General features: G+C 41.1%; 1 long non-coding RNA gene across 1 annotated transcript; it reads left to right on the top strand.

The window, feature by feature from the left end:
• Window positions 1-6,466: 6,466 nt before the first annotated feature.
• On the top strand, window positions 6,467-10,616 carry LOC132075106 (uncharacterized). Its single transcript, XR_009418715.1, has 4 exons — window positions 6,467-6,693; window positions 7,815-7,938; window positions 9,543-9,563; window positions 10,419-10,616. It is a non-coding gene; the product is annotated as an uncharacterized LOC132075106 (long non-coding RNA).
• Window positions 10,617-10,846: the final 230 nt, after the last annotated feature.

Genomic DNA, 10,846 nt, shown 5'->3' with positions numbered 1-10,846 from the left:
CTAGAGCCAAAAATTTCTAACAGGTTTAAAAGAATAAAAGCTGCAGCTCAATCCCAAAAGTAATTAGCCCCTCCACCTCCTATTAACTAAATACACAAAGCTTCACAGGGACATGCCAACTTCTTATACCTGCACTCACAGCTGCTGTAAACTCTTTGCTCTCTTCTTGTCAGTTTGTGGATTGTGCTGAACTTGCTCAGCCCCACTGATGCAGCACAAGGAGCTGGAGATTCTCCTCCTGCAGTTCTAATCTAATCCCTGCATGAGGGCAGCAAGAGATTCAAAGGAAGATTTTTCCACAGTGATAAATCTCTCACAAGTATTAAATATAAAGTACCTTTCCTAGAGGAAAGAGGGTAGCAGGTACTGAGTATTTAAAAGGCATTGGCAAGATTAATATCACTCTGAGAATTAACATTCATAATGCTGGTTTCAGATAGCTTTGAAGTGGTCAAATGTGCAAGATTCCTGCAATTGCAATTCATGTAAGTTTATTTCTTAAAATGGCATCCTCACAGCTCTCTAACTGAAAAAATAGGTAAAAAAACTCTAAAACTGCAGCTTCCAAATTTTCACTTAGGGAAAATGAAAGGTCAGTAACATGGAAGATCCACTTACCTTAACAATCACCGAAAATGAGTAGGGAAAACAAACACAAGAAGACAACCCCAGATACAACTTACCCATTATCCACACTCTGCAACTTCAATTTAATTTTAACATGAGCAAATGCATTTTTCCAAATTCAGAAAGAAGGACTATCAACTATGCCATATTTTAAAAGGCAGTTGCTGCACAATGGTTTAAAAATATAGACAGGCATCATAGCAAATTCAGTGTTAAACCCCTATATAGTGCCAGGGAAATGCACAGAAAGGCTCACCTACTTTTATATGCATGTTTTAATCAGATTACTGCATCCAGTTCTAGTGTCTGCATTTGGGGGAAAAGGAGGAGGAGAAAGCAAAGGAGAACTGCAGAAGGTACAGGAAAAAAATATCCAAAGGCTGAGAAATTGCCATCATCTAAGGACTCACTTTGGCTATTTTTTCAAATACTGATATGTAGGGAACTTGGTGGAGTACAAACACTTCCCCCTGACCAAATTGTTATATACTCTCTCTAGTTAAAAAGGAGAGAAAAGCATAGAAAAAGCAATGGGGTAAGGGCAAGAAGCCAAACTAAAAATGTTGAATATATTTTAAAGAAATTTGTTAGATTTACCTCAACATGCTGCCAAGAAAATCTGTTCTTCAGCTCAGCAGCTGACACAAGGCATTTGCTAGAATTATGCTTACCCTTGGAATTCAGCTACCTCAGACAGGAGTAAGATTGCTGAAGACCAGTCACCACCACCCTGTGGGAGACCACTGTCCAAGCAACTGCTTCCTTAAGTATTTTACATTTATGCCCTACACAGTTTGCATGAGGTGTTCTAAAACGACATTGCTCCTTATACTGAGCCAGCAGGTATTTCTGCAATAGGCAGCAGCCACCACAAACCACCCTGGTGACAGAAAGGTGACTGGCAGTAATTCCAAAGGACAGCAGGGTCTCCCACCTGCACAAGCATCAAGCAAAGCAAACAGCATGCAGTATTCCCAGCCAGTAATTCAGCTTCAAAAAGGCGCTAACTTGGTGAAACGTACACCTATGAGATGCAGGAAATAAAAGAGTTAATAGACACCTTTTACACAATTAAGCCCTTAACTGTCTTAATGTGAACACAGTTGTGTTGATACCAAGGAAAAATTTAAAGGTTTAAATTTCTTTTCTTTCAGTTAAACATAATAAAAGGAATTTACAAAGTTAATCAATGAGTTGTTTATGGGCAGAAATTCCAGTCAGATTTTATGGTTTCTATTTCTACCACCTTTCCCCAACAACCTCAATTACTAATACTGCTATTCTAGAGGTAGTTCAGGAAGCAAAAGAATCTTAAAACCTTGGAAAATGAGGCATCATCAGTAAAGACATTCCACATGTCTTTTTAAGGGAGACACGAGGCTTTTAGATCTCATTAAACAATCTCAGTAACATTTCTGTAAAGTATTATTACACACACTCGTGTGCAATAACACACCTGTTATTACCAATCTGGTAATAAACCCACAAATTTGTACATATAAATTTAGACAAAACTGGTAGGCACGGAAGTGTCCATCAGTAATTGTATATCCAGCTTCTAATAACCATAAATAAGCATTTCAAAAATCTGAGTAACTTTGGTTTTGACTCTCCCAAGAAACAAAAAGAACTTTGAAGAAAATAGACAATTATGCTACAAGCAGCCTCAACAAATGAGGAAAAATTCTTTTGTTTTCAGCTCCTTGAACTCTTTCTTAAGAAGCCAGTGAATAAAATACAAGCATTTCCTTTAACCTGCTTGAATCTAAACCACTCGAATCTAAACTTCCTATAGAGACTTCAAGTTTTGCAAGAACACTCCAAATGCAAGCACACTGCCAAAGCTGTGAAACAGAAGTATGCATGAAAACAAGAAACACCTAAGCAAACACAGCTTCTCACAGAGATTCCTTCCATTTTGTGGCAGGACAGACACACACCTATCATCTATGCTCAAAGGTTTTATAGCTGTTGTCAAGAAATTCTGTCCATGCTTTCATAAATGGTCATTTTAGATGCATATCACTTCTGTCCCACTCAGACATGGGGAAAAAAAAAACTTACACAACCAAACCTGTAAAAATAATTTTTTCCCTACTAACACAACTGTAAAACTCACAATCAGGTTATCTGCTAAGACTTGTGAGTGGAAAGAGCTTTCTGTCCTACCAAAAATAAAGATATGCCTCTGCCTCATCACACAAGGCTTGATCAATCATGCTTATTCCTCCTGTGTACAGAAAATACACAAAATAGACCTTGTAGCTTAGTACTCAGCTGGGTTAAAGAGTCAAACACTTAATAAATACTACAGAAATGTTACTACCACCGAAATAAAGACTGAAAAGTCAAAAACATCTTGCTTGATGCATCACATTCACAGAAATAACTTAAAAGAACTGTAAAATTTTGTCTGGTCACTTCTGGAAAACTTTAACTAATTACACAAAGGCCAGTAGCTCTCAGTCAGCCATTCAGAGCACCGAAAGATAAAAAGGAATAGGTATCTTGAGGTGCCAGTTTTGTCCTTCACTTGAAGCAGACAGAAACACTGCTAGCCTCAACAGTCTCTGCTGAAATATCAGACTACCTGATAGCAAGATGTTACACTAATAAGAGTTCATTCCTTCTCAGCTGCCAATGTACACCTTTTAAGATAAATACACCTTCCTGAAATACAGCAACCTCTATTGCTGTGCAACACACAGGGAAAAATAAAGCCCAAAACACTCGCTCTGGAGCTATGACCAAGCTCATCCTGAAAAATACTATATGAAAGTGCATATAAAACATTTTTCTACAGCAACCACAGATACACTGCCACACTTGCTCTAAACACCAAGATTATTATGGACTGCCACAGTCCAGGCAACACCCAGGGAAAAGTAGTTTTTGGATTTCAATATTCAGACTCCAGTGAAAAGCAAATGTACCTGGCTGCTCTGCAAACACACATAGACTTCTTGTTGCATGTAAACTCTCCCATCTGAGACTAACCTATAAAGAACAATACGTCGAGATACCTCTGACTTGCTTTACTCTGGTAACTTAAATGCTTCCAAAGGTCACGACAGCAACGAACTCGTGAATCTCACTTATCACTTGCCACTGATAAAATTTTAAGTTAATGCACCTGAATCAGAATTTTAAGTTAATGCACCTGAGTCCTTTCCAGTAAGTTCTACAGTTTTTTCAACAGGACTAGGTGCGGCTGCACTTCAGAGAAGGTAAACTCTACATGCAACACATCTGGTGATGACGGAGACAACAGACCTAAGCAGCAAATCGGAAAACAACATTAAATATCAGGCGCACAAAAACGCATCAGCAACAAACGCTACCGGAGTCCAAGAGCTGTGCCCAGCCTGGGCCCAGCAGAGCAGGGGAGCCAGAGGAGGCTGCCCTGGCTCTGGGGAATGCCCGGGGCACCCAGCACAGAGGAGCGAGGGCGGCCATGAGAACAGCGGCCCGGCGCCCCGCACTCACCCTGCAGCCGTCAGCGGTTCCTGTGCGGGATGGCGGGGAAAAGCGCCGGGGCGGCCGATCCGCGCCTCTTCGCCCAGGAGCTCGACGGCGGTGATGGCCCCGCCGACGGTGAACCAGTCCCGGCTCCGGCCCTCGGGGAGTTTCCGCAGCATGGCGGGGAGGGCAGCCCAGGCACGCGGTGCCGGCCGCCGCCCTTCCCAGCCCAGCCCGGGCACACCCAGCCGCCCCCCGCGGCACCGGCACCGCCCCGCCCCGCTGGCAGCGCGGGCTGCCTTCCCTTCGCCCGCAATGCGCCCGGAGCTGCGCGCCGAGTTCCTCTAAACCGACCCCCAACTTTTATTAAAGCCTTCCTTAGAAAGGCAGGACATATGGGCGCAGACCAGAAGTATAGGGTCGAACACTAAGGCCTGCCATCCCTACTGGATGAATTTCGAAAGAAGAATAGGAATTAAGATAAACGTGTCTGTTGAACTTCCCTTTCATCCTGTCATCCTCTCTTCTGAAATAACTACAAACATCTGAGTGTAATTTGTTAAATCAGGTAAATAATGAAAACCAATCTGAATACAGAGTAGACCCTTACTTTCTTTAATAGGATTTATCATCTCCACACTGAGTACGTAATCTAGTGCAGGCGTTTGGCTGCTTTAGAACTGTTCCTCTCAAGTAAATACAAATCTAGGATATATGCAGAGACAGGTGTATACCACAGCCTCTGGCTGCTTAATGTATCAGCCTCAAAATCCTAAATTAAAGAAGGAAGGAAATTTTCCTCACTAAAATATCAAAAGGTTTTTAAAGTTTTAAATGAAAGAGGTGACATACATGCAGTATTTTGACATAACTTATGCTTCTATATTAAATGCAAAAAATGCCCATGTAAGATCCAAGCAGTCTTGTTTGCCCCGTGTGACAAAGCTCTTGTGTAGCAAATCTATACACCTGCAGATTATGTAAATCACTCACAGGAAAAGTAAATGCAGTCTGTGATCCCACTGAAGCATTTTAACACACACTATAAAGGTCTGAGCTCTGTTTTCCTTTTGCAGCCTCGAGAGGCCTGGACGGTCATTCCCCCCTCACTCCACAGAACAATGCCTGAGCACAGGGATTGTTGGAATTCCCGTCACTCTGTCCTTCCCACACCTGGAGGAAACGTTGGTGCTTCAGACTTCATCATTATGGCCCAGCGGGTGCCTCCCACTCCTCCGGGACAGGCTGTTCCCTGAGGGACACAGGGAACTGCATAGACTGTGACAGGCCCCTTCCCGGCATTGTCCTGGCACCGCACCTGCTGTGCTTGCCCTTGGGAAGCAGGACTGAAGTGAAGATCTAAACTGGAGGAGTACTGCCAGCAGATCGATGGAGGTGGTCCTGCCCCTCTGCTCAGCCTAGGGGAGGGGAATGTGGAGGTTTGTGTTCAGTTCTGTGCTCCTCAGTACGAGAGGGATGTGGAGCTCCTGGAGCAAGTCCCGTGGAGGACAACAGATAATGACTGTGAGCCTGGAGCATCTCTCTTATGAAAAAAGGTGGAAAGAGTCTTTCAGGGCCTGAACAGCCTACAGAAAAGACGACTGAGAGAGGACCTCATCAGTGTATATAAAAATCTAAAGGAAGGGTGGCAAGAGGAAGGAGCCAGGCTCTTCTCGGTGGTGCCGAGCAATAGAACAAGAGGCAATGGGCAGAAAATGCTGCACTGGAGTTCCACATGAACATGACGAACTTCACTGTGCAGTGACCACACACTGGAACAAGTTGCCCGGAGAGAGTGTGGAGTCTCCCTCACTGGAGATATTAAAGAACCACCTGGATGTAATCCTGTGCCACGTGCTCTGAGATGACCCCGCTCGGTCAGGGAGGTCGTTCCAGGTGTTCACTGCGGTCCCTTCCCGCCTGACCTATTCCGTGATTCCGAGGGCAGCGGGGCCGGCACCGCCGCGGTGCGAGGGCGCTCCGGTCCTCCACGGCCATAGGGGGCGCTGCCGTCCCGGCCGCCGCGCGTCCTTTCCCGGCGCGCCCCGCGGCGGCAGCGGACCCGTCCCCGTTCCCGAGTGTGACCTTCGCCGCTCCCCTGGCACGGTGGGTCTGGGCCCGGCGAGCCCGGCTGAGTCCTGGCGGGCACCGCTCGGGGGTGTCTCGGGTGGGGACAGCGCTGGTTCAGCCTGGGAAGGGAAGAAGGGAGAAAGGGAGCGCGGCCCGCGGCGCTGGAACTTCGCCGTTACCCTCCCGCCCCCGTGCAGCCGCTCGGGGCTCGGGCAGTGCCCCGGGCTGCGGCGGGTTGTGCCGGGGAGGTCAAGGAGACAGCAAACACAGCGTTGTTCCGGGTAGATAGCAGGCAAAAAAATACTCAGAACGGTATCGCGGCCTCACAGGCCCTGGGGGAAGGTCTCTGCCAGGTTTTGGCACGGTGTTAAGTGGAAATAGCAGCGCTTATTCCCTATTTTCTGTAGCGGTGGGGAAATCTTCCCTTCCTGCTCTGGTCAGTCTCCTTCTTTGTTAGTATGTCTTGATATTCTGCTATAGCAAAGTAACTGTTTGTGTTCCACTGTTCATCTGAAACTACAAACGCTGGAAATTTAGGTGAGCAGTGTCCTTAATGCAGTGTCGTTAATAGTGTTGGTGAAAGCACAAAGGTGTTTCAGGATCTTTTGCCACAATCATAAATTACTGAAATGACTGTCCATAAACAAATGTAAATGTGGGTTTGTCTGTAATTATATACGAATTGCCTCAAAGTTGCTTTAATTCTTTAAGAAACACGTGGATTTTCCAGTTGTCTTGACAGGGGCTGCGCTTGCGCCCTCTCCTCCTAGAGAGGAGATGCTTGAGCAGACGATGTTTTACATTTAATAACAGCAGATAAGTGAGCATTACCTCAGAGAAGTTAGCTCTGCTTCTTTCCTGGGTCTCTGGTTTACCATATGCTTTGTATAGCTGCTTTTATTGGGTTGTAATAAGCGTCAATAGTGACTATTGGGTGTGCATAAAACCTGGGGTATCTCAGGGCATGTGGTGCAAGCATGAACTAACATTTATGGGAGTTAGGATAAGCTTTATTTTAAAAACCTCCCACAGTTTTCTCTTTGTCTTACAAAGCTGCATGGAAAGGAATAAACTGCTAACACTGACAGGCTTCTTGCTCTTGGGGCATATTTTGAAAGTCAGATAGTTATGATAAAGCATGAATTCATTAGCTTAACATCATTTATGTTGCTATTTTGAGTAGAAATTACCATGCTAGAAGAGACAGCTGCGAGGGAGGGAGGTTAAATTGGTAGTGCAAGGATGGAGCCTCTCTGGCTTGTCTGGAATGAGATTTCCTCCTAAGGGAATCTGGAAACTTTAGGAAAAAACTGTCACTGATAGAGAGAAATCTATCTGTTGCTGCTCTGTAAATCTTCTGTTGACTCATCTTTTAACCCTTTGTTTTCTTTTTTTTTTTTTTTTTGTGTTAGCCCATAAATTGTAGCCTTAACTCTCAGTTTTCATTTCTTTCCTTTGGAATAAGTACTTTGGTACGCTTGGGGATTTTTTTAACCTGTAAACTGCTGCTGATATGCATTAGGAGTGTGTGTGTATACATAAAGATAGATTAGTATATATATATATATATATATGTGTGTCTGTATGTATGTTAAAAGTCCAGCAGGTAAGAATACATCTGCGAAAGTTAAAATGACAACACTTTTTATAAATTTCAGATGGTGCAAGCCATGATTCCAAAGGCATTGAAACCCATGAGATTCTACTTTTCTACTGTGTATCAAGAAATATGGGTTGGTGTAGCATTAACAGCTTATACCTACTACAAGATTTCCTATGGGGGTAAGTCACACATTACAGTCTTTTTTATACAAGAGAATATCCACAGCTGGAATCAAGTCATTGAAAATAGCCAGCAAGTAAGAAATTAATTATAGGTCTTTCCTATAATAATTTAGGTGTTTTAAATGCTGATTGTAGATGGTTGCACAAAAATACTCAAATGTCAATGTAACTGTGCTTAAATTATGAAGATTGGGTAATGCAGGTATTGGTTTTTAAAATGCAGAGCTAACTTACTTGCTCTTGATTTTGAAAAAAAAAGTTGTTTTAAAAAAGGTTTTCTCACATGAACATGTGAAAGTGTATTTTGGGCTGATGGCACCTCAAAATGAGAGCTACATCACTGAACATGAGAATGTGTGTTACTTGGTGACACTGGATGACTTTCTCAGAGAAAGAAACAGAAAATCTAATGTAAAAATAATAAATTTGAATGGGCCAAGTCCCTTAAAGCAGAAGGCTACAAGAGATTATAGTGTTTTAAAGGTCCTGTTTGTCAGTTTAGGCTATGCTCAATAAGTCCCAAACCCTTTACTGGGTGTTGTGAGCAATGAAGTGTTGTAAGTTAGATAAAGGAGCCCCTTGCTATGGCAGCAGCAGAGATATTACCTCAGTATTTCTCTAGCTTTGTCCAAATCATGTGTTAGCATTCCAAACCTGATACACTGCACTTCAAAGTTTAAGTAAATATAATTAGTTGATCTTTATGGCTGCTTAATGACTATTAAGTAAATATGAGTAGTTGAGGTAGACAGGAAGGAAAAAAAAAGTTTTAACTTTTGTTTTAACCTTTTATTTCAAGGAGAGTTCAAGATGGACAGAGTCTTTCAAGCTTGTCCTCATGTCATGCTACGTTAATTCATGACCTGACATAGATTTTTGAGGGCCAAAAAACCTGGATAAATGGCAACTGTACATTAAGCTTTATTTGAAAGGGAAAATAGTTTTTAATAGCTGGAGCCCTTTCTGCACTTTGGGGGATAATTTTGCAAATAATATATGGAATTACAGAAGAATATGTTGTAGGATAAATCAGATTGGAAGGGACCTCTTGAGCTCACCTGGTCCAAACCAGTGCTTGAAGCAGTTAGATCCCAGTTAGATCAGGTTGCTTATTACCTCATTCATAATTTAAGTATTTCCAAGGATGGAGATTGTTATAAAAGATTGTGCAGTCTTCCTTATGAAGAATTTTTTTTTTCATCATTGTGACCCAGTGTTTTAGGAGAACAGTTACAATGGTAATGTACAATACAAAGGAAAATTTTAAAGCCAACGTTTCACTTCAGTTTACATCCATATCTTGTGTGTGTACATACCTATATATTATGTAAAATAGTAAAATTGCATAAAAGTTTCTTTTGAATTATAATAGAAATCTTGATGACTGTAATTTCTAAACGCATGGAGTGTTGGTTAATTAAAAACAACTTTTAAAAATTAATATAAAGTTTGCAGAAATGTACCATGGGAAGTACATATTGTACACTTTCAATTTTTGTTTAACCTAATAATACGCTAATTAAAATTAATCTATGAAAATAAATAGGAAATATATTTTTAATTGTCATTGTTCAGCTTATTTTTTTTCTTTTTTTCCCCAGGCAAAAAATCATCAGCAAGCAGTAAGTATTAGATACCTAGTACCTTGATATAATTTCTAAATAAATACAGTAAAAATTAGTTCAGAATATTCTACATTAGATAAATTTGGGGCTTAAGTTACAGGTTTAGCAAATGTTTAAAGACTACTTCAAAATAAGTAATTTTGGTTGTATTGGTAATTTTATATCCTAGAAACAGCTGTGGATCTGCACATAAATAATCGTTTGTGTAGGTTTTAGGAGTAAAATGGAAATTCTATATCTTGACTGTGTGGGCAAGGAATTTTTTCAAATAATAGTAACAACCATTTAATGGAATTACTTAAATCAGCATGATTTCAAGAGTACCTGCTATTTTAGCTATCAAGAAACTAGAAAGTACAAACTTGTGATTTGAATTTGCATCTTTATAAAGTAGTGTTTAGATATTTATGGACAGTTTGTTCTGACATCACACTGGAGTTTATTTTTTCATGACCTGCTGTATCTCAGTTCACTTTCTGCACCATGAGAGAGAACCCATTTGCCCACAGTTGAATTTTACATGCAAACATTATTTACATTTTGAAATGTGCAATAAAAGAAAATACTGCCTAGTACCAGACTAATAGTGTAAATAAACTTCAGTTCTGGAAGAACCATAACAAAACCAAGGAAGAATAGGTGTTGACTGTAATAGGGCTTTAAAACTTGCAAAAGAGAAATTTTAATATTTGCTACATTTACTGATGTACATATTCTGAGGGTAGTGTTTTATTTGAATAGCTAATTCTTGTGCTCAGATGTAAGTATAGTTGTCAGTTCTAGGACCTGCACTACATTCCTGAATTGATTTGCTTTACTGTTTGAACAGCCTAAACTGTGTCTTTGTTTCAGAGTCCTCTGGTTCTGGCCATCATTAAAGCATCTCTTCTCTTCCTGGAATATGAATTTGGTGGTTCATCATTTCTACTGCAAATGAAGGGAGTTACAACTATAGGGAAATGAATACTAGAACTGTACCTGATCCATCTACTGTAATTGGAAAAAGAATAAATCCATTGAGCAAAAAGTAATTAAAGATGTTGGACAATATATGCTGGAGTGCAGTGCTAACCTAATTTTTAGAACAAGCTTCTACAGTTCTAAGTACCATGTTAAAATTTTTCAACAGTATTTTAAAAGGGACTGAATCTTTATAACTAAACTTCTTACTAGAATTAGATTCCTTTCCCCCTCCCCCTAATAATATCTTTTTTGGCTATTTACTTCAAAACTGTCATTTAATAGGATGCCAAGTGTGAGGACTTAATCCCCAGTTTTTT

The sequence above is a fragment of the Ammospiza nelsoni genome, chromosome 6 (assembly GCF_027579445.1).
Source record: "Ammospiza nelsoni isolate bAmmNel1 chromosome 6, bAmmNel1.pri, whole genome shotgun sequence".
In the NCBI taxonomy this organism is placed as follows: Eukaryota; Metazoa; Chordata; class Aves; order Passeriformes; family Passerellidae; genus Ammospiza; species Ammospiza nelsoni.
The sequence above is the reverse complement of the archived record's forward strand: the minus strand, read 5'-3'. Positions and strand labels throughout refer to the sequence as shown.